Source organism: Ambystoma mexicanum, chromosome 12 (genome assembly GCF_040938575.1).
Source record: "Ambystoma mexicanum isolate Mex_15411 chromosome 12, UKY_AmexF1_1, whole genome shotgun sequence".
Classification (NCBI taxonomy): Eukaryota; Metazoa; Chordata; class Amphibia; order Caudata; family Ambystomatidae; genus Ambystoma; species Ambystoma mexicanum.
In genome coordinates this window covers 547275788-547301092 of record NC_090936.1, presented here as the reverse complement: position 1 = coordinate 547301092, position 25305 = coordinate 547275788, and positions in this window count along the sequence as shown.

Sequence of the window (25305 nt, the reverse complement as noted above, 5' to 3'; positions counted from 1 at the left end):
CTACAGGGTGGCACAATTCCCCAAAGTGTTAGGTGCCATTGATTGCACCCATGTGGCTCTACGTCCCCCCCAGGGCATCTGAGCACATCTATAGAAACCGCAAGCACTAGCATTCCATCAACGTCCAGGTAGTATGTGATGCCAAGGGAATCATCACCTCAGTATATGCCGACTATCCACGGTCCACCCACGACAGCTTCATTTACAGGATGTCAACCCTAAACCGGGATATGGAAGCTGGGCGGCATGGCGATGCATGGCTGCTTGGCGAGTATAAATGCCACTGCACACGCATGCATGTCAGATACAGAGTAATGTCACTACCCCACTAATGATACCCATCACCACCTCCCCAGGGGACAGTGCCTACCCTCTGAGCATCCACATGATGACGCCAATTCGGAACCCCATCACCCCTCCTGAGGTAAGATACAACACAGCCCATATTGCAACCCGGGGCATAGTGGAGCGCACATTCGGAGTGCTCAAGTCACGCTTTTGCTCCCTTGGCCGTTCTGGCGGGCAGCTGTTATACACCCCCCAGTAGTATGCAGGATCATAGTGGCAGCATGTGTCCTGCACAATGTTGCAACACGCCGGGGCCTGGCTGTGGACATGGTGGTGCCCCCACATCCCCAACCACATGCACGCCCGCTGCGCATGGGAGGGGAAAGGGCACGGGGTGAGGCAGCCCGTACGCAGCTGGTGGCTAATTACTTCACATAGAAATCACACCCCTGTGGAGTGCACACAGCCCTGGCACATACAATCTGACAATCAATGATGACTCAATCTGACAATTATGATGAATGAAGAGACAGTCAACTGTCAGAACCATAGCAGCCTGAGATTGTTCACCTGGAAGTGTCACAATGTGTGCATCCCTACCTACACAAACACCACCAATGCAGTGTCATCAAAAGACACACTTCTATGCAGCAAAAAATGAATACCCACTTGCAAAATATAACATGAGAACAGTGCCATGTCAGCCAACCCCTCCCCGGCACTGCCACACAACACACCATGGCATATCATCCTATGTGAGAGCAAACCAAGAAATCCCCACAACATGACACAAGTGTCACAAAGTACATTGTCCCTAATGGAAACTGGCCACACATGAAATGCTCACAGTAATGCAGGACCAACAACACACATTACCAAATATTTACCAATAATAGAAATAACCTACCCAACCTGAAACCTACTATAAACATGACAGTACGGATTAAAAAAATTGGTAGTCTCACTACCTGATAATGCCAGCAGTTCGACCACTTCCAACTGTACAGTGTTAGCGCCACGCAAAAGTGTAGGTGCACTGCTTACAACATGGACTCCATTTCCAAAGTAGACCGCCTTGTGAAGACATGAGGAATGGACCTGCAAATTAGGAGGATGAGATGGATGCAGAGGCACATATCAATAGACCATGCAGTGTACAATACAACAACAATATGCACTAGGAATGTATACACAGTATTGACTACAGACTGCCCACACATCAAATGGGAGTCCAACGTCACTGTGTAAATCAACGTCACTTGGGCACACCCTTTGCAAGCCCATGGAAACGGGAAGCAGGAGGGGTGTGTGTCACACAAACCCAAGCATCTAACCCAAATTCAGGACAAGCCTGCATGTGCCCAGCCACAATACAGCGTATGCCCACGGGAGCCACACAAGGCAACACACTGTTAAAACAATCCAAAATCAAAAATCTAAAATCAAAAATCCAAAATTAAAAATGGCCATGTATGGGCCAGGGGGCGTGGGGGAGGCCACCCAGGAGGTCATAGGACAGGGTGCACACCAAAACCCACCTGTGTGGATTTTGGGAAAAAAAAACACCTCAATGGGCTCATGGCCTGCACGGCTACCCTATTGTGAGAGAATCGCTGTTGTCGCTCTCCTCACCCTCTGCAGCTGCATCAGGAGGTGGTGGTACTATGGGAGGCAGCCCACACAAAGCCCTAGTCTGGTCCTTCATGGCAGCAAGCATGCGGGTGTGGAGGTCTGGTTCTGGAGGATAATTGTGCGGAGGTCCCCATGCAACAACTCACGGGATGCCCGGACCTCCTCCCTAGTTGCCTACATCTCAGCTGAGAGCGTACATGTGAGCAGCTCCAGCTGCTGTTCTGTCCTCGTGTCAGTTGAAGCCTCAAGCTCAACAAGAGTCACCCTGAGCTGACGGAGTTCCACCCTCAGGGTTTCCCTGTGGCCCTGGGACTCAATAGAAATGGCTTCCCGCAGAGTCTCCAGTGCGCCCGTCTGTCTCTGTTGGACGCCAACATGTCCTCCCTGTGTGACTGGCAAATGGAGTCTGTTGCCTGCTGTAGTTGGTCCATCAGCCTTTCTTGGTGGACAATGGAAGTGGCCACCCTATCCATGGCCTGAGCCATCATCTCAGATGATGCTGCCTGTTGGTTTGCCATACTGTATATGGATTGCTCCCATGCAGTATTGCCAGGTGGCGTACGGCCACAGCGTCGGCGGGCACCACACCTGTCTGGGGCAAGGCGAACTGCGCCTTGTTGTGCCGGCACTGCCTGTGGCTGCAGGACTGCATTCCCCCTCTGATCTACTGGCCCAGGAACAGGATCAGATGTTGCGGAGTGTGACCCTGCATCCATAAGAACCAAAGGCGGACCTACCAACACTGACATCCCCATTGAAGGTTCTTCCCCTGGTGCAGGTGGGTTGGACATTACAGAATCCCTCCCAGATACACTTACCTGCGACCGCACATAGGTCTCATCATCCGAATCGACACCTGAATAGAGCTCGGGAGGTGCACCCAGAGACACCCCTTGAGAGAATGGTCTGCAGCAAGTGTGGGTTCTCACCCACCACCACACCACGTCCCTCACTGGTGCCCAGTCGGGCCTGAGACCCCTCCTGGGTCTGCACCATCTCCACAACCCCAGCAGTATCAAGTGCGTCATCCCCTGAAAAGACATGAAAGAAAAAAAATGGGAACAGGCATTAGCACCATGGCACACAATTAGGGCTGAGAAGCAACAGAACCAGTACTTCATTGACACATGTTCCTCATGACTATAACCCTCCCATGCATGCACTGTCACTGCGTATGAAGGGGAGGCTAATGGCACACATTGATGACACCAAGATGGAAGACCAACACATTTGCTGCATGCTGGCTAGCAGTGCCATCACACATTGGCCTGTGATTGGCATGTCCAATACACACACATGACACATGCCATCACACAGATGGCATGTACCATAGCCATGTCACACATGTGACAATAGGACTGAGAAATGCCTAGTGAAAGTGGTGGAATGAAAACAATCAGCCTGAATGAACACAGAATAATACGCAACAATGTTGTGGGAAGATGACACTTCAAGGGCAACTGGCTTGAGGTTGGGCTACATGTCTACTGTTGCCAGAAGGGATACTGCAATACCCAAATCCTGGTGCGCAGAATGTATTGGATGAAGCACATGGGTGACCCAAACCACTCAGGCACACACGCCCTCGCCTGGCACTCAATCAGAAGCCCTCACACACACACCATGAACATGGATGACACACACATGCATGTGCACTCACCGGACAATGCCTCGTAATCTGGCAGGTCTCCCACACCTTGGATCTGTCCCTCCGTGACGTAGGTCCCAGCAACATACTCATGTGGAGTGAGTTCAATGTCCTCTGCTGGAGACCCACCTCCAGTCACTAGAGTAGCGGCATGACTTGAGGCCAGCTTTTTCTTTGCCCTGCGCTTCAGGTCATTCCAGCGCTTGTAGCAATCATTAGCTGTGCACCTCACGAATCTAAGGGCACTTATGATGTCCGCGATGGTCTGTCAGTGTGCCAGACGTTGTGCAGGTGTGGTCTTGCATCCTGTAGTAATCACCATTTCGCTGTCATTGCGGACACATACTCCACAAGTGCATCAAGTTCGGCCTGATTGAAGCTGGGCTTCCTTGGTGGGCCGGACTGTGTATGCAAAAGCGGAAAGATGCAGGAAAACTCTATCCTCTGGACCAGAGTATTATCGTAAAACGAAAAACTGAAGAGATATCCAGAGAGCAAAACACTATTACTTACAAAAGTATCAAATTATTTTATTTATCATGATACAAAAATTTGAACAAGTCAATTAATGGCATTCTACTTTGTAGAGCATCAATAAATCACGTAACACACCAGCATAGATGAACAAATAACTGTGACTAAAATACATCCATCTCAACAAACATTCATAGTGCAGCATCCAAACCATACATCATACATAGTGACATTCAACCAACCAACAATGGCTAAAAAGATAACTAAATTAATTAACATTATTTGCCAATTGGGAGTGGGACAAACATTCATCACATCCCATTTCATTATTTTAATGTTTACAAATATATTAAACAAACAGCAATAGAATTCATTAAAAACAATCTATCACAAGGGCGGATCTGTGAGGAGAAGTGTTATGTAGATCACATCCCTAAAAGAATGAACTCAACCGGTTTCGACGTAGAGTGTATAGTAAACAACGTCTTCATCAGGAGATACAAAGCGAGAAGCTTATATAAGTAGCCATTAATATGCAAAATGCCAAAGATGGATCGTATGCTGGAATCGTATCGCCAATGGAGTTGTGACTGTAGTTAACATGACACTGCTCTCAGTAGCCCCCTTCAAAGATTATGGTACGATGGCTTTCTGGAGGGTGATGCAACGAAGCAAATCGTGTCAGCAGATGTGCGCCTAGTGTATTGAAGTTAACACCCGGATTGGCGTGGGCGGCTGGAGTTACTAAGCACAGCCTAGCCGTAAATCTCAATGACCGGACTGTGTAGCCATGTCTGGGGCATCAGCCTGTACTGAACAAGCACTCTTCCTCTTCCGCTTGGAAGGTGGTGGGGATCCTGAGTGTCCTACGCCGTTCTGGACACTAGGGGCAGGAGTGTGGGAATGAACACTCACCATGGGACTTGGTGCAGGCATTAGCTGAAGTGTGATGTAGTCAGGGGGAACGTCAGCAGGATGGACTGGGACCGACACTGTCCTGGCTGGGAGACTCAGAGATGGGGTGGATGGATCAGCAGCTGCCCCAGCAGCCTCCCCACCCTGCCTACTCGGGGCAGCAGATGACATAGCTGCCCCTGATCCATGTGGCCTGGTGACACCAACGTGCACCGCCACACGTGTCATAGGCCTGCTGACCTGGAAGTCAGCCATGGAGTCACCCTGTGCCAGGTCTGGTGCCACAATGGGCTGGTCCAACAAGGGCTGAGCAGGGATGGTATCATCCACGTTACCCTAAACCGGGGGGGGCATGGGTGTCCCTGACTGGTCATCCACACATGGTGGACTAGGGGCACCCTGCAAGTCCCGGCCACGTCCCCTACCGTATCCACCACGCCCACCTCTTGAGGCTCGGCCACCTTTGCCACCCTTACCGCGTGCTCGCCTCTCAACCATGGCACTGATGTTGTTGTGCGTATGGGAGTTGCAGTAAACTATTGTCCTGGGCAATTGGGGGTCAAACGGGTAGGGTACTAGATGGAATTTGTACCCTAGTGCTCTAGCAAGTCTGTATGTGACCCCTGGGGGGAGATGATGGGTCACGCAACGCACAGGCACCCCAAAAAAGGGAGATAATGTGCACACAACCCCTCCTAGACCACGTGCGTGGAAAAATAAACCTGCACTACGCTGTGGCACCCAGAAACACAAAAAATAACGTATGCGTGTCACACGCAGCCTAGAATGACCTGTGAAGGGGTACGCGACACACGGGGCAAGCACAGATGTTAAATACGTTCGCGACTCACTGTCTGCCTTGAAAAATAGCGTGAAAAAGACGCGCGTGTGCGTGTTGGCAACACCCCCGCCAAAAGAAGAATTGTACGCTGTCTGAGGAGACAGGACAACAGAAGAAGTGAACGCTGTTTGAGGAAACAGGCCCAGGAAAAAGACAAACAGAGAAAAAGCTGTCAGAGGTAACAGGGAGTACGAACTTGGAACGCCGTGAAGTAAATCGCGTGTGAACCGACAAGAAGTACAGATTTCACCCACTCGCTCTCCATGAAAAGCATGTACAAGGAAATGGCGTTCTACACGTACCTTTTAAACATGCCCACACGTCCAGCGTCACTTCAGCGTGTACGCGCTAAGGCCCTATCCTCCAATTACACGAGCTGACACTCTGACGTGCAGTCATTGGAGGTGTAACATGCACCTGTGTACAGGGAAACGGCCGCGCACGCACGTCACAGACACGCATACGTGCTGAGGCCCTTTCCACCAATTACACGCTATGACACTCTGACGTGCTCATGTTTTCTACGCGCCATGGAAAACGCTGTGCGCGTAAAGTCATAGATGCGCCTACATGCTGGGGGCCTTTGGGCCAATGAATTCGCGTACGTGTGCTGATGCGCTTACGCGCTAAGGCCCTTTCCCCGAATTGCACACAGACGTGCTGGATTTTCACGTGCCAAATCACTCCGTATCAAGCTGGCCACGCGTAAGCACACGGAAGACCACGCTCCTGCCCAGAAGGCCGAATTACTGCCCCCCAGAGCCCCGAGCACGCTCCCACCTGCCATCTGCTGCTGCCTGACTGCCTGCTGCCCACATGCCCTGCCATTTGCTGCCTGCACATCAGCCAGGGGTGCTGTTGCTGTGACCACCCCTGCTGGAACCGAAGACTCCCGACTGGGATTCCATTGCTCCACAGACCAGCCCCAGGACCCAGTTGCCCACCCACTCCTGCCTCTGGGGTTGTCATGTCGGGCACTGCAACATCTGGCACCACTGGCAACCCCCGGCCAGAGAGGCAGAGGGGCACCAGCTTCACTGCCACCGAAGTGGGTGTCCTGGTGGAGCAAGTCCTGGGGCAGTATGAGCCCCTCTTCGGAAGTTTGCGCGCCGACAAGGAAGGACAGACTCGGATCTGGATGGACATCGTGACTGCCATCAACGCGGAGGGGGTGGCAGTCCGACTATTCCATCATGTCAAGAAGCGCTGGGAGGACTTCAGGTCCAGGACCCTCAACAAGGCCCGGCGCCTCTTGAAGGCAGCGGATGCTAAGGGGCGCCGGGGCCACTTGTCGGAAGATCAGATGAGGGTCCTGGAACGCATATCCCCAGCGCTCCACGTCCAGGTCCTTGAGAGGCAGACCCGTCTGGAGTCGAGCGGTAAGTGTACATGCATCCTGATTGTAAGCTGTGCGTGTGGTGGTGTGCCAGTAGTGTGCAGGTTGCATATGTGTTTTTATGGGGCCAAGTATGGGGGGGTGTACAGGGCCGTGAGGCTAACACATGTGAGGGCTCTCATGTGTGAGACATGGATGGTGCTTGAGTGTTTAGGCTTGCATGCCAAATGCAGATGTGTGGGCACACATGTTTGGATGAATGTGTATGTAAGTAGGCATGTTCGTGATGTCACACATGGATGTTGGTTTCAGCTACATGTATCTGCACTGTGTACATGTGCATGTGTGTGTATTTGACAAGGGTGAAACAGTGATGCAACATGGATGCATGTGACACCGGGATGTGGAAGCCTGATTGGCAGATGTGACATGGATGCCGATCTGAACACTGCGACAGTTGGCAGAGGTGTACACATACATGCAAGTGTGGTGGTGTGTGTGCATGTGTAGTGCACTCCCTGTGTTGCATGTGATGTCTGGCTCACCTTTGCCTGCTCATGCTGTTGTATGTGTATGGATGGTGCTGGCTGTTGCGATATGGCTGTGGCATGGCTCATGTGTGCGAGTTGAAATGACATGTGTGTTGGCGATTGTGATGCCATGTCAGAGGTTTGCCAATGCCACTCAGTTACAACTGTCATGTGTGTATGTGTCCATTGTACAGTGCCCTGATGCCTGTGTTTTATTTCTCCCTGTCTGCAGCGTCAACTGATGAAGAGGGCGGAGAAGGTGCTGTGGAGCACAACGGCAGGGATCGCACCACCAGCCGGAGATGCAAGGCCCGGCTGCCCTCCCAGGTTGTCATCTCGTCAGGGAGTGAGGAGTCCGGTGCCGCGTCCCAGGCCGCAGCTGCCGGGGGGAGGTCCAAGAGGCGGAGATCGGAGTTGCACTCCTCCGCAGCAGAAGGGGCAGCTGGGACCCCACAGGGCCCAATGGGGGAAGATGGCACGGAGTCATCCAGGTTGGTGGGGGGTTTGGTGGAGGAGGAGGCCGTGCAAGCCTCCTCCACCAAACCCCCCAAACAGAGATGGGGTCTGGAGGTGGGGATTCCACTGGTGCTAGTGGTGCAGTGCAGGACTAGGGACAGGAGGCAGCACAGGCCGCAGCGGGGGTGACTGTGTGCAATCCTGTCCCTGATTCTGTCACTGCATCATCTTGCACCAGCAGGGATGCCTACGTCCAGACCCGTTTTCAGGCAGGGGATGAGCTTACAACAACTGGCCTTCCTCTGCCTGCGGACGTGGCTATCCAGGTACGGGTTGAGCCTGTCCTGACTGGTGTGGCGTTGCATCAACGAGCCATGTGAGGTGACCTGCAGTCTTTTCATGAGGAGACTGCACGTCATCTCGAATGGCTCGTTGACCGCATCAGCCTACTGGGACAGGTGACCCAGGCCGGATTCCTCCGTTTGCTGGAGCTTGTTCCGACCCCCTCCTCAACTGAACACCCTATGCGCCAGTCGTCCTCCGTGCCATCTTTCCACCCATTTGTCACCTGGGTGCCCTGTGGAGCTGCCTCTGACGGTGCGGCCAGGCTGGTGGAGGAGACATCCCTGCCACAGTCGGGAGTCGTACGTCCAGCCGGGGTGGCCACATCAATGACTGCACCCCGGCCGGTGGAGGATGTGCAGGCAGCAGGAGCCAGGGCACGGGCACAGGCACAGCAGCAGCAGCAATGAGGTGGGAGCCATGATGGCTCGGGGCCTTCGTCATCGGAGGGGCAAGCATCGGCCGGAGGGCAGGAGGACCCAGGACGGGAAGTGTCTTCTGTGTGGCAGCGGTTGGGCCACGCCATAGATGCGGAGCGGCAGCGGGCGGAAGAGGCACGGCTCACAATGGTCAGGGCAGAGAACTCCATGTGGAGGGCCCTGAGGCGGGCCGAGTGCCTCGAGGCAATCCGCAGGGAGTTGGAGGAGAACATGTCGTCATCCCTGCGGACCCTCAGGGCCATGGAAGAGGACCGCCTCCGGGACATTGCCCTTGTAAATAGTTCTTTAGTGTTAAGTTTCCTTTCGGTTTTGTTTTGTTTTGGGGCGCTTGGACAATGCCCCAACTTCTTGTATATAGTTCTTCATTAGGTAGGATTTTATTTTATAGGTTTCATTGAAAGGATTGGGCACATGGACCCTGGATGTTCCTTTTGTACATAGTTTGACAATGGATTTGGATTGTTGATTTTTTTTTCCCATGGATCAATGTTTTTTTTTTATTTTTGCACCTTGGATTTATTTTCTCAGAATGACACTTTGGAGACTTGCTTTTGGATTGCTTTTCATTTGGATTTCATGCTTCTTTTTCATTTATTGGACATGCTGTATTTCATTTATTATTTCCATTTTCTTCTGTTCCATTTCATTGCCTTTATTTTCTGTTTAATACATTATCATTTGGTACTTCAATGTGTGGTATTCTCTCTTTAGTTTCATGCATGTCACAATGTGTGTTTTATCATTCATGTGCTGTCATTGTGTGGGTTTGACAGATATATGTTGATGTGCAGACTAGCCATTTGGGATGCATCATGTGCTGGTGATTTCTTTGTGGGGTGGATGTCATACATGGTGGTGTGTTCGGACTGGGGTGGCACAGGCAGTGTATTGAGGGGGCATGGGGGCCATGATTATGGATCCTCATGAGGTGTTGGGGGGACATGAGTGGGGGCCTGCTGGCAGGTGCCCTGCACTGCTGGGGGGTGGGGGTGCTGGGAGACATGAGTGGGGGCCTGGTGGAGGGTGCCCCTGGATGCTGGGGTGTGGGGGTGCTGGGAGACATGAGTGGGGGCCTGGTGGAGGGTGCCCCTGGATGCTGGGGAGTGGGGGTGCTGGGAGACATGAGTGGGGGCCTGGTGGAGGGTGTCCCTGGATGCTGGGGGAAGGGGGTGCTGGGAGAAATGAGTGGGGGCCTGGTGCAGGGTGCCTCTGGATGCTGGGGGGTGGGGGTGCTGGGAGACATGAGTGGGGGCCTGGTGGAGGGTGCCCCTGGATGCTGGGGGGTGGGGGTGCTGGGAGATATGAGTGGGGCCTGGTGCAGGGTGCCCCTGGATGCTGGGGGGTGGGGGTGCTGGGAGACATGAGTGGGGGCCTGGTGGAGGGTGCCCCTGGATGCTGGGGGGTGGGGGTGCTGGGAGACATGAGTGGGGGCCTGGTGCAGGGTGCCCCTGGATGCTGGGGGGTGGGGGTGCTGGGAGACATGAGTGGGGGCCTGGTGGAGGGTGCCCCTGGATGCTGGGGTGTGGGGGTGCAGGGTGACATGAGTGGGGGCCTGGTGGAGGGTGCCCCTGACTGCTGGGATGTGGGGGTGCAGGGGGACATGAGTTGGTGATCAGTAGTGCAAGGAGACTTGTGCCTTTGCTGGGGGGCATGCCCATGTTGGGTGGGCTGCTTGCGGGACATGACCAGGGATGCAGGGTAGTCCCCTGTGGTGTGGCCTGCCTGCAGGGGCCGTGGAGGGTGTACAGAGAACACTTGGGAGGACCCACACTGCCAAATCACGTGTAGGACTCCCCGGCACCCCCGAAATACACGTACCCTGCTGAAATCGCGTGTGAAACTTCCTGCGAACCCCAGTTATACACGTACCCCGCTCCCCCAGGCCCGATCGCTTGGGAAACTTCCCGCACACCCCTGAAATACATGTACCCAGGCCAATCGCGTATGAAACTTCCCGCAAACCCCAGTTATACACGTACCACGCTCCCCCAGGCCCGATCGCGTGTAAAACTTCCCGCGCACCCCAGTAATACACGTACCCTGCAGAATTCGCGTGTGAAACTTCCCGCGCACCGTTAAATGACGTGCAAAGGGGTACGCGACAAACACGGACACCCGCTGTGTGAATAATAGCATGTGCGTGTATTTCGTGGGTGTGCGGGAAGTTTAAGACACGATCGGGCCTGGGGGAGCGGGGTACGTGTATTTCAGGGGCTCGCGGGAAGTTTAACACGCGATCGGGCCTGGGGGAGCGGGGTACGTGTATTTCAGGGGCTCGCGGGGAGTTTAACATGCGATCGGGCCTGGGGGAGCGGGGTACGTGTATTTCAGGAGCTCGCGGGAAGTTTAACTCGCGATCGGGCATGGGTGAGCAGGGTATCAATATCTGTCTGCCTTGCATGTAGAAGAACGCTTAGCCAACACCCACCCGCAGTGAAGTTAGCGTGTGAACCCCAATGCCCGCAGAACACACGCACTGCACCCCACGAAAAGCACGTACAGAGCAATGGAAATCCACGTAGGATCTTCAAGCCCTGCCAGGGCAACGCCCGTGCGCGATACGTCACAAATGCACTTACGCGCTAAGGGCCTTTGGTCCAATGGAATCATGTATGCATGCTGACGCACTTATGCGCTAAGGGCCTTTGGTCCAATGGAATCCCGTATGCGTGCTGACGCGCTTACGCGCTAAGGGCCTTTCCTCGATTTACACGCTGACGTGCAGAATTTTCACGTGCCAAATCACTCCGTATCAAGCTGGCCACGCGTAAACACACGGAAGACCACGCTCCTGCCCAAAAGGCCGAATTATTGCCCCCCAGACCCCTGAGCAGCCTCCCACGAGCCATCTGCTGCTGCCTGCCTGCCTGCTGCCACCATGCCCTGCCATTTGGTGCCTGCACATCAGCCATCTGCAGGGGTCCAGTTGCTGTATCCACCCCTGCTGGAACAGAAGACTCCCGACTGGGATACCATCACTCCACAGCCCAGCCCCAGGACCCAGTTGCCCACCCACACCTGCCTCGGGGGTCGCCATGTTGGGGCAAACAACATCCGAGACCACTGGCGACCCCCAGCCAGAGGGGCAGAGGGCCACCAGCTTCAGTCAGAAGGAAGTTGGTGTCCTGGTGGAGCTTGTCCTGGGGCATTATGAGGCCCTCTTCGGATCATCATGTGCCGACAAGGAAGGACGGGACAGGATCTGGGACGACTTTGTGATTGCCATCAACACGGAGGGGGTGGCAACCCGCAACATCAAGCAAGTCAAGAAGCGCTGGGAGGACTTGAGGTCCAGGACCCTCATAAAGGCCCGGCGCCTCGTGGAGGGGTGCCGGGGCAACATGAGTACCATCCAGCTGAGGGTCCTGGAACGCGTACGCCCAGCGCTCCATGCCCAGATCCTTGAGAGGCAGACCCGTCTGGAGTCGAGCGGTAAGTGGCCAAGCATTGCTGTGTGAGACAGGGCATGTTGCAGTGTGCTGGTTGTCTGATACTTACCTGTATGTGTGACATAGGCCATGTACGCGTGTGTGTGCAGGGACATCATGGTCATGCATGTGAGACCAGTAATGTGTGAAGCACACGGTTGGTGTATGTGTTTAAATGGAACATGGGGAGCCCTATGCAGAATGGACACATGAGAGCATGCCAGTCTCTGTTCCTGGACATGGGTGGGGGTTAGGGATGGGTGCTGATGCCATGTACATGTATGGTGTCCATGTCTGTGTGTCTGACCTGTGTGTCTGTGACTTGTGAATGCCATGGATGCATGACACATGTCTGTGACAATGTTCAGAATCACTGATGCAGCCTAGTTATCCTTGCATCCACTGTGTCTGGAGTGTACAAGGCCAGATGGATGAAACTACGGTGAAGTTTGTGCATGTGATAGGCATGACCCATGATGCATGTGTGTTCCAAAACAACATTGTATGTTTCAAGAGTCCCTTGGACATGTATGCTAATGTCCATAGCATGCGCCATGCCTGTTACTGCATGTGTTTTGCCTGCACTGACCCATGTGTTGTGGAGGGACATGATGGAAGTGATCTTTGACAGTGCCACTCATCTGCTATTGCTTCGTGTCTAGGGGACCATTGTACAGTACCCTGATGCTTGTGTTCTATGTCTCCCTCTACACGGCGCCAAGTGAAGAAGAGGGCGGAGACGGCGCTGTGGAGCAAAGCGGCGGGGATGCCCCCACGGCTGCAGCAGAAGGGGTGGGTGAGCCCCCACAGGGGCTTGCAACGGCGGAAGACGGTGTGGAGCCATCCAGGTTGGTGGTTTCCACAGAGGAGGAGGAGGCCGCTACTGAGCCACACATGGGGCCTGGTGGGGGCATCCCTGCTGGTGCAAATGGTGCAGTCCAGGGGCAGGGGCAGGAGGCAGCACAGGTTGCCGTAGAGGGGCCTGTGCATGTCACTGTCCCTGACACTGTGACTGCACCACCATGCACCAGCAGGGATGCCCCATCCCAGGCACGTCCGCAGGTAAGGGGGATGCCCATGTCATCTGACTCCCCTCCACCTGCGGACGAGGGGACCCCTGGCCGTATGGAGAAGGTCCTGATTGGTGTCACGTTGCGCACGGTTGTCATTCGTGATGACGTGCATGCTTCCTGGGGGGAGCACGCACATCATCACGAAGAGCACCGTGCCAACGTGGCCCAGTTGGGAGCGGCCATGGTCAGGGGTTTCGTACATGTGTCGGCCACTCTGGCGACCCTCTCCTCCTCTGTGGAGGCTATGCGCCAGTCGTTCTCCATGCAGTCTTCCGGCCCAGATGCCACCAGGGCCACCTGTGGACCTGCCCCGACCAACGCAGCCAACTCGGTGGGGATCCCATCCCTGCCACAGTCGGTCGTCGGAGGTCCAGCAGGGGTGGACACACCAGCAACTAGAACCCAGCAGATGGAGGATGTGACGGCATCATCGGGCAGGGCACGTGCACGACGGCGTCGGTGGATTCCATCAGCCTGGATGCCGTCGTGCTGGCACAGGCAGTTGCGTCGGAGGCAGCTGCAGGCTCTACGTGGGAGGCATCATGGCTCGGGGCCATCAACATCAGGGGGGCAGGCATCGGCCGAAGGGCAGGAGAACCCTGGAATGGGAGTGTCTTCCGTGTGGGAGCGGTTGGGCCAGCAGATAGGTGTGGAGCGGCGGCGGGTGGAGGAGGAACGGCTCACAATGGTCAGGGCAGAGAACTCCATGCGGAGGGCGCTGAGGCGGGCTGAGTGCCTCGAGGGTCTTCGCAGGGAGTTGGAGCTGAACACCACATTATCCCTGCGAGACCTCGGGGCCAGTGAAGATGCCCGCCTCCAAGCCATTGAACAGGAGTTCGATGATGCCCTGGCCCATGACATCAACCAGTGAGCCGTCGGACTAGCCCGCCGCCTTTGTATATGGTTATTTAGGTTTAGGTTTCATTTCTTTATTATTATGATTTGGAGTCCACAGACTTTGCTCCACTTTTTGTATATAGTTGTATTTTAGATAAGGTTCTTGGTAGGTTTCATTTGCTTTTGGGATAATGGACCCTTCAGACTTTCTTTTTCTATTTTCGGTACATGTATATACTTTCTTTTATTCATATTCACATGGAATAATGTTTTTTTATGCTTTCCATCTTTGTATTTCGTTCTATAGACTTTGGGGATGCACCACTTTTATTTTTTCATGTTTTGGATTTCTTTTCTTGCTTTAATTTGAGTTTCTTTTTCTTATTTCTAAAATTAATCCTTCATTTGCATGTGTGCTTTTCATTTTGACATTTGTAATACTTCTTAATACATTTCGTTATTCTACATTATTGGTGTGGTGTACAGTGATGATTTTGGTGCATGTCTCCATGAGCATTGGCACAGTCATGTGTTGCAACTGTCTGGCTCTGTAGGACATTTGCTGATGGCCATGCTGGTTCTTTTCAGACTATCATGGAATGGGTGATTTACTAGGGAGTGGGTGCAGTGGTTCGTTGGGTGTTTGCACTGGGGGGTGGTGTGGTGGAATTTGGGTTGGCATTACGGCCATGGGTCTGTATAGTCATGGCTTGGTGTTTGGGGGACATGTGTGGGGGCCTGCAGGCAGGTGCCCCAAAATGCTGGGGGGTGGGGGTACAAGGGGACATGAGTGGGAGCCTGCTGGCAGGTTCCCCGCACTGCTGGGGGGTGGGGGTGCAAGGGGACATGAGTGGGGGCCTGCTGGCAGGTGCCACGCAATGCTGGGGGGTGGGGGTGCAATGAGACATGAGTGGGACATGAGTGGGGGCCTGCTGGCAGGTGCCCCGCAATGCTGGGGGGTGGGGGTGCAAGGGGACATGAGTGGGACATGAGTGGGGGCCTGCTGGCAGGTGCCTCGCAGTGCTGGGGGTTGGGGGTGCAAGGGGACATGAGTGGGACATGAGTGGGGCCTGCTGGCAGGTGCCCCCCAATTCTGGGGGGTGGGGGTGCAGGGGGACATGAGTGGGGCCTGCTGGCAGGTGCCCTGCACTGCTGGGGGGTGGGGGTGCAAGGGGACATAAGTTGGTGATCAGTATGTTATGTTATGTTATGTTATTTTGCATTTATATAGCGCCTTATATACCATTGGTATGGTCTGAAGGCGCTGGTAGGTTGAACGCCCTTGGGAACCGAAGTCCGGGTCAGTAGAAAGAGTAGAGAGAGTCTAAAAGGTGCGTGTGCGCACCAGGTATGTGTGCAGCTGGTGCGGAATTCGAGAGGTAGCTGCTTCTTAGCGGTAGGTGTGGTGGATGAGTGATCAGGAGTATGTGTTCGCTCTGGCAGGATTTATCCAGACCGATTGTGGCTGCGTTATGCCTGAGGAGAACGCCTGGCTGGGGGGTGTGAAACCAGCAATGTTTACTTAGAGTGATGGGGAGTGAGCGGGAGATGTTGATATGAGAACAGTTATACCAAATGGTGTCATAGTATCCCTGTGTTCTATTTGAGTGGTGGTGCAAAGAAGAGAGTAAGCATGGGGTGTGGTCCGTTCAATGCATTTTTATCGGTTTCGGCGTTCAAGATTGTCCTACACACTCCTGTCTGCTTGACACGCTCACGTGCTCTGGTTCATCTTGCGTGCTCTAGTCTATCCCTCATTCTCCAGGGGGCCCCACGCATGCTCTCATGTATTCCATACGCATGCACTCCTGTCCTCCCCGCGCATGCACTCCAGTCTACCCCGCGTGTGTACTCCTGTCTACCTACGCACTCATCCTCTCTGTATACTCGTCCGCTCTGTATACTCATCCGTTCTGTACGCTCATCTGCTCTGTACGCTCATCCGATCTACACAGTCATCTGGTCCATACTCTCATCCGGTCCACACACTCATCCGCTCAACATACTATTCATCCGCTCTACGTACTCGTCCGTTCAACACTCATCCGTTCGATATACTCATCTGCTCTACATACCCATCCGCTCCATACACTCATCTGCTCCACACACTCATCTGCATCGCACATTCATCCACTTCACACACTCATCCGCTCCACCCACTCATCCGTTCCACACACTCATCAGTTCTACGAATTTATCCGCTCCACGTACTCACCCGCTCCATACACTTATTGGCACCACACCGTCATCCGCTCCACACCGTCATCCGCTCCACACCGTCATCCACTCCACACCGTCATCCGCTCCACCTACTCGTCTGTTTTACTAGTTTATCCGCCCCACGTACTCACCCGCTCCATACACTTATCGGCACCACACACTCATCCGCTCCACACACTCATCCCCTCCATCCATTCATCCGCACCACAGACTCATCCCTTCCACACATTCATCCGCTCCACCTACTCATCCGCTCCACCTACTCATCCGCTCCACCTACTCATCCGCTCCACACGTTCGCTCTGCTCTACGTACTCGTTCGCTCTGCTCCACACACTTGTCCGTTCCACACACTCGGCCGCTCCCCACACTCGGCCGCACTCGGCCACACTCAGCCGCTTTCCGCACTCATCTGCTCTATGTATTTATCCGCTCCACACTCATCCGCACCACATACTCGTCCACTCGCCACACTCGTACGCTCTCCACACTCGTCCGCTCTACGAGTTTATCCGCTCCACGTACTCACCCGCTCATACACTTAACGGCACCACACACTCATCTGCTCCACACACTCATCTGCATCGCACATTCATCCACTTCACACACTCATCCGCTCCACACACTCATCAGTTCTACAAATGTATCCGCTCCACGTACTCACCCGCTCCATACACTTATCGGCACCACACCGTCATCCGCTCCACACCGTCATCCGCTCCACCTACTCGTCTGTTTTACTAGTTTATCCACCCCACGTACTCACCCGCTCCATACACTTATCGGCACCACACACTCATCCGCTCCACCCATTCATCCGCACCACAGACTCATCCTTTCCACACATTCATCCGCTCCACCTACTCATCCGCTCCACCTGCTCATCCGCTCCACCTACTCATCCGCTCCACCTACTCATCCGCTCCACACGTTCGGTCTGCTCTACATACTCGTTCGCTCTGCTCGACACACTTGTCCGTTCCACACAGTCGGCCGCTCCCCGCCCTCGGCCGCTCCCCGCACTCATCTGCTCTATGTATTTTTCCGCACCACATACTCGTCCGCTCTCCACACTCGTCCGCTCTCCACACTCCTCCGCTCTACGAGTTTATCCGCTCCGCGTACTCACCCGCTCATACACTTAACGGCACCACACACTCATCCGCTCCACAGACTCATCCGCACCACAGACTTGTCTGTTCCACCTACGCATCTGCTCCACACATTTGCTCGCTCTACGTACTCGTCCGCTCTATGTACTTGTTCGTTCTGCTCTGCGTGCTCGTCTGTTCCACACACTCGTCCGTTCCACACACTCAGCCGCTCCCCACACTCAGCCGCTCCCCACACTCAGCCGCTCCCCACGCTTGTTCGCTCTTACACATTCGTCCAGTCTAAACGTTCATCCAATCTATACGTTCGTCCGTTCAGTATAGTCATCAGTTCTACGCCCTTCTGCATTCTATTCGGTTCACACAGTAGTGCAAGGAGACATGTGCCTTTGCTGGGGGGCATGCCCATGACCAGGGGTGCAGGGTATTCCCCTGTGGTGTGGGCTGCCTGCAGGGGCCGTGGAGGGTGTACAGGGAACCCCTGGGAGGACCCACACTGCCAAATCACGTGTAGGACTCCCCGGCACCCCCGAAATACACATACCCTGCTGAAATTGCGTGTGAAATTTCCCGCGCACCCCTGAAATACATGTACCCTGCTGAAATCGCGTGTGGAACTTCCCGCGCACCCCTGATATACACGTACCCCGCTCTCACAGGGCCAATCACGTGTGAAACTTCACGCGATCCCCAGTAATACACGTACCCTGCTGAAATTGCGTGTGGAACTTCCCGCGCAACCCTGATATACACGTACCCCGCTCGCACAGGGCCAATCGCGTGTGAAACTTCCCGTGATCCCCAGTAATACACTTACCCTGCTGAAATCGCGTGTGGAACTTCCTGCGCACCCCAGTAATACACGTACCCTGCTGAAATCGCGTGTGAAACTTCCCGCGCACCCCAATAATACACGTATCCTGCTGAAATCGCGTGTGGAAATTCCTGCGCACCCCTGATATGCACATACCACGCTCGCACAGGGCCAATCGCATGTGAAACTTCCCGCAATCCCCAGTAATATACGTACCCTGCTGAAATCACGTGTGGAACTTCCCGCACACCCCAGTAATACACGTACCCAGCCCAATCGCGTGTAAAACTTCCCACGCACCCCTGAAATACACGTACCCAGGCCAATCGCGTGTGAAACTTCGTGCGAACCCCAGTTATACACTTACCCGCTCGCACAGGCCCTTTCGCGTGTGGAAGTTACCGCGAAACCCGTAATACACGTTCCCCGCTTGGCGTTTGCTGTTTGGCAGTCCGGTAAACTGATTTTGGGTTTTCGCAGAGCTTCGCGCTTGATTGGGGATTTTGATGGCTTTTCCTTGCACGAGGGCGTTCTTGGGGGCGTAACTGGCACTGCTGCAGGGTCGCTGCACCACTCTGCACCACGGCTGGTTTTGGAGACTAAAATCCATGAATACGCTGTGCGCTGAAATGGATTTTATCGCACGTGGCTGGCGCAGTCTATCGCACGGGAAAACTGTGCACCTGCCGCCTGCGCCACTTTTGTGCAAATTTCCATGAATTACCCTGTAAATGTTTTGCCCAGGATCACACACTTGGTTAAATGTTGAAACTGGTATGTGGACAATTTAAGCGGCCACACACATCTTTCCAGATTTAGTTGATATAGATATTTATTAAGGTTTGATATAGATATTTATTAAGGTTTTGCTTTACATTTCATGTGCTTAAATAATTATTTATAGCAGTGCCTTGGAAGCAAACCACATTACATAATAAACTAGCCTTTCGTAGTAAACTAACCATACACTATATACATTGTACCATACACTATATACATTGTCATAGAAATATGTTGGGAATGGGAGAATGCCTTTAATTTTATTCTCCCCATTCTGCATGCAAAGTCACAATAGCATCATGTAGATCAATGTGAGCCTAACAAATCCCCCTTGGGTTTTAAAGCCATAGTCATGATTTCATAAAGCATGCAACATTATGCACCCTTCTCACTTCTGATCACTCACTCCCATTGACCTTTCTAAAGGGACATCATTTCCTGCTAATAGTAAATCACTGCCTAATCGTTCACATTGTAATGTATTCGGAATGAGTAAGGTGTTCTGTTGCCAGGACAATGAGCGTGCTGAGCAGGAATTGCTCAGCAAACATTGTCCTGCCAGCAGGACACCTTTGCTGTTGTGCACCCTCTTTGATGTGCCTAATGGAAGAGGTGTCCACATGACAAATGTCCCGGTCTGGCTCTTAAAAGAGCCTGCTGGGGCAGCTTGCCCTCCCTGCCTCTCCCGCTTGGTACTCCACTGCTTGGAGCCATTTGAACACAGGAAAACATACCTTAATTTTAATCAGTCAGAATCTTGTAAAAAAAAATCTATCAGCATGTACACATTTAAGGTGCTGTGTAGAACCCAAGTTTGGAGATATATGGTATTTAGGCATTGATACCAAGTATACTTGGTTACCCACTGCACTGCATTAACTGATGGCGTATGCCTTTGAATGAAAGGAAAAATCAAGGGACTTGCTGACATTCCAGTGAATCTGTTCCTTTCGGCCATGGCTTTATAGTTCAGTTAGGTGAAGTGAACTTAGCCCTAAGTTTCAGCGATCAGGGGGTGATAAAGTCTGGTCTGCTCAATGGACGTTGAGCCACTGTTTCCATGTGTTATTGTATATGTAAATATAATGTGTGCACACAGTGTATGTCAATGGAGGTCCTGGGTGCATTTGTGTGTGAGTGAGAGTGTATTCAAGCATATGTGTGTTGGCTTTTGTGTCTGAATGAATGATAAATAATGGATTGTTTGTATGTTTTATTGGAATTAAGTGAATGTTATGTTGTGTCACTGTGTGCATGGCAGGCCGGCCGGCGGAGATGTGTGGGGGCCCAATTGAATTTTAAAGATAGGCCACCAGTCTTATGAGAGTTATAACAGAGAGTCAGCAATGGACTCTTTTGGAATAGTAGTCTAGTGTTATCCCTCAGGGATTTAGGTTGTTTGACCGAGGCACAAAATCACTGTGAAATTGACGTAGTCATTTTCGCTGCAAATACGTTTTTACCTCGGTACAAAAAAAAACAAACCCATGTCCCCCCAAACCGCCAGTACACCCATACACCCCCCCTACTTAGCTTTTCTCCATCCGCTGCCTCTCCTGTAAACTGCAGCGTCAGATCCATCCATCCAATGCGGGTCGGATCTGATGCTGCAGGGTTCCTTTTTCTTCTTTTTTTTTGTTGGGTCCCCTGCCACCAACGCTGAGGAAGGGGGGGACACTTCTGCAACCGCTGAAATAAAAAATACTGAACATGAGGAGCGGGGGACACCCCTACAACCTCAGCTCTTCACGGTGTCTTCGGCTTCGAACTAATGGTGGTGACCAAGTTTAGTCAAATATATCATTCAGCCAAATTTTATCGAACGATTTGACCGAAACAATCCCTAAGAGCCACCATCTGCCCTCCCTCCACCCCACTCCTGTCCCCCACAACATTTTGGGCAAAGTTACTCCACTGATGAGACCTGAACATTAGTCGTATTGCAGATCACGAGTGTATTGATCCCGGTTCTGTTTGCCTTATAGAAACGAGGCTGCGCGGATGAAGTATATAAATAGGTATCCGTGGGAAGCCCAGCACTGGAAACGCTGAACGTGGGAACGTTCATTTGAGACCAAGTGTGGTAATACTCAGAAGTGTGGCCAGGATGCAGCTGGTAACAAGAATAAGTCTGAAAGTAAGGATGTAACCTATTGAGTAGATGTGTTCTGCTGCTTTGTAGGTTCAGGACAGGACACTCTGTGCACTATTACCTGTGAAACGTGCTGTGTACAGATTTGAGTGTCGTTCTGCATATGAGCAAATACACGTGGAAGCAAGCCTGAAAACCACGTGAGGTAACTTGAGTTTTTACTTAAAATCCAGTGGGTTGGTCGCGTTGCAAAGTCCACGAGGATGACGAAAAGCAAGTATTAAATTTGGCTCCTGTGTGCTTGCATTGTGGACAACTTGGAGCGTGAGGAGCATTTCTAGACTCTATATAAGAAATACAAAGGCAACAAAAAGGTAAATGTCACTCTTTTCTGTGAGAGAATAGGCGAATATGAAGCTAGCGCCATCGGAGCTGGTGCATTTAAACAGGGTTTGATGCATTACAAAACCCTGGATGTGCTTCAGAAATACCATAATCTATATGGAGTTTACATTCATAATCATCACCTAGGTGGTTATGAAATAAAATATAATGTGGGGATAATGATCTTAGAGATTCGTTTTGCTATAAGAGAGATGAGGTGGAATTAAGAGCAGTGTAAGTGCACAGGTCTAGTCAGTTGTCAATGGAATGTGAAATAATGGGGAATAATTGCCCATTTTGATTATTAAGATACATGGTAACGTGGGAACTCATGTGCATGCTAATGTAGTTTCAGGAGCTACAGAGTCTTCACGAATATCTGTACCATTGCACACATTGATACAGGTTAGAAGTTATGGCGGTATGAAGCTGTCACAGTGTGCATCATCTGGCCAATACCGACAGTGTATTCCAAGAAAAGCGGGAGCCGGCGTGCACTTGAAGACATTCCTAATAGTGTTTTCTTTTTTTTGTGTAGGGAGGAATAAAACATGTAGGAACTTTGTATTGATATTAATATTCTATTGGTGAAGAGGAGCTGAGCACAGATTTTTGATAATTACAATTGCAATGCATGTATTTTTTACCATTTGAATATCTGTCTGCTGCTAAACTAAGAAAGAAATGCTGCTATTGTTGATTATAAATTGTATTAAATGAATGAATACATTGTTGATTTCTTACATTGGTGCATGGTTATTGGGTAGTTTGACACGCTGACTCCACTGAAACAATTAGACCCGGGAGTATGTGTGTGTCTGCAAGGATCGTATCCTATAAAGAGGTTAATTCAATGGGTCATTAAACAACTTTCCTGGCTCATTGGGTTGCGAGGTACTCTACTCACACCATGTGCATCGATTTTCATCAACGGTTCAGGTATGTTTATATTTATGGAATTATAGAGCTCACCTGATACCCAAAGGCTTACGGGCGCATGGCTTTATGGCCCATATAAATGGTTGTCATTGTGTGGGAGTATTCTCCTGTACACTGCTGATAGAGAGAATCCAGCAGGTACTCACTGTTTGATAAATAGACACAAAATAATTCATAGTGGTAGCAAGACGATCATGGAAATGGACAAAACTGTTCAAAAATACATCCAAATCACTGTGTTGTGTTATATCTGTAATGTGTGGATGTATGGATAGGGTGTTTGCATGTGCATAATGTGTTGGTGCATGCACAGTGTGTGCAGTGTATCGGTGTGTGTGTGAGGTGTTTGGCCAGAATGCAGAATGTGTGTCTTGGCAGTGTGTGGGGTGAGAGTGTTTGAGGACATTCACAAAACCATCTTATGACTTGCCCATCCAATGGCACATGCAGCCACTCACTCACCCATGCATTGCCAAATCCATGTATCCACCTACCAATCCATTGACCATCCTCTCATCCATCCAGTTCCTCATCCATCCATGCCCTCATCCATCCACCCACTCATCTATTAAATCCCCCATTTAGTCATTCACCCACCCAACTCCTAATTCTCTATCAACCCATCATTCTCACATACTGATGTATCCACACAATCAATAATTCACAGATACACCCACCAATATTGCCCATTCGCTCTCTTTCCTTCTCATGCACGCTCTCATCCACCTACTTACCTATCAATCCCCTACCTATCCACACCTTTAGTCATCGGTTCATTGAGTCAACCCTCAGTGCACAGACACAAACTCACCGATCTAACCACCTACAGATCCATTCATTTAGATAAAACTGCACATGCACACACACAAGCACACACACCACCATGAATAAAGAAACACTTTCACTTAAATAGCCAGGTATGCCCCTTACCTTATGACCTAGTTTGATGCATTTTGGGATTCAAACTGCACCTTGCTGACAAAGAATATAGCTTGTTACGTAATCATCCATTATATGATAACTCAAAATGCTGTTTCTTGTGTATTAAAAGACACCTTCCAGCACAATTCGGGTAAAAGCAATAAAAGAAATAAATTGGCTGTGGCTTGCTAAGTAATTCCAGAATGAGCTACCCTGTTAGCTCTCTTTCACTTGAACTCTCAGCTCAGAGGTTTACCACACCATCCTTTGAACAATAAAATGTATCGCAAAAACGTGTAATTTCTGAAATTACCACAATGTAATACATGTGAGTGTATTGCAATGGGTGCCATAGAGTTTCAGATTTAGGAGATAGATTTGTCACTCATAAGCAGACCACACATGTGGCATTGTTAAGCTCTGCCATCTGGCATTAGTATCATTACTCATGGTGGGGCACACAATGTTTCCAACAAAATGCCTGTGAAGCTGCTGGTAATACATTCAGTGATATATAAATATAAAATCCTGTAGAATGGCATCATGTGAATCCCTTTATCACCAGCTGAACATCTGCGGTCTGCAGAAAACTGAGCATTCGGTTTGCCTGTAGAGCAGAGACAGAGCAATAATACATAGGAATGCCAAAGAGGTGCAGTAGATGTGCAGCAGAGGTGCATGATAGATACACCAGGGGCACATAAGAGATACAAAATGTATAGAACAGAGATAAGGGAGGGGGACACCAAATGTGTGGTATAGACATAGCAGAAACAGTTCAGTGATAATTGGAGTTACAGAAGATGTACATCAGACATAGAGCACAGATGCACCATCGACACAAAAAGGTCTGAAACAAAATAGGCAGCTATAGAGCATGGGCACCAAAATGTATACAGCAAAGATTCAGCAGAAACAGACTTCTCCACAGCTTCCATGTGGAATAATAGGTAGGATGCTCCCCCCTTGATTCAACAGCAGGAGGCGTGAAACCTTCCCCCCAGGAAATAGAATCTTCCCCCATGAGGTCCCCTTGGAATAATGCTTCAGAGGTTGCACTGCCATAACACATCCAGCCTCACTTCAGCGTGCTGGTCATTAGAGGTTCTTGATGCCAGGAGGCATGGGAAGGGTGCCCTTATCCTATGCCTCATAGCTATAAGCAACTCCAGTGAGTCAGAGATTGAAAGTAGGCCTGGGGATGGGTCCCAATGTTTTGTTTTCTGTTATGGTTCTCTTCCTTTTCCTGTTCCCTTTATTTATTGCAACCAAAGTACTCTAGGTGTGATGTCAGAAGGAAAAGGGGCACTGTTACAACAATAGTGATTGGATATCTTACAGCAAGCTTGCCTTGGACCAATCCCTTGCTGTATTTTGCTTTTAACAGAATCAGGGCACCCCCATTCATTAATTAATCTTTGATCCATCTACAGAAGAAGGATACACTTTTAAAACTCTGTTGTAAGTGCTCCATTATAATACAGGTGAAGACAGAAGGTATCTAAAGCAGAGGAGAGCCTAGTCCCTTAACCATCCCCAGGGAACAGTGAAGGCGACTACTGCTGGACCAAGGCCTCACTTGAACCGGGTTCCTGATCACTGGAGGTGAAGTATGCCCTGCCACCCATGCAGGGACTGGGATAGCAGAACAAAAAAACATTTGTTGTCCCTGGAGGCCCTGTATCATGCCTCAGAGCAACCCAGAAGTTAAAGAAAAGCTCTGGGCCCTGATTCCCGATTGAACCGCTTGTGGATACGGCCTACTGTCTCAATCTTCTTCATGCCACATGATATTGCTGCTTG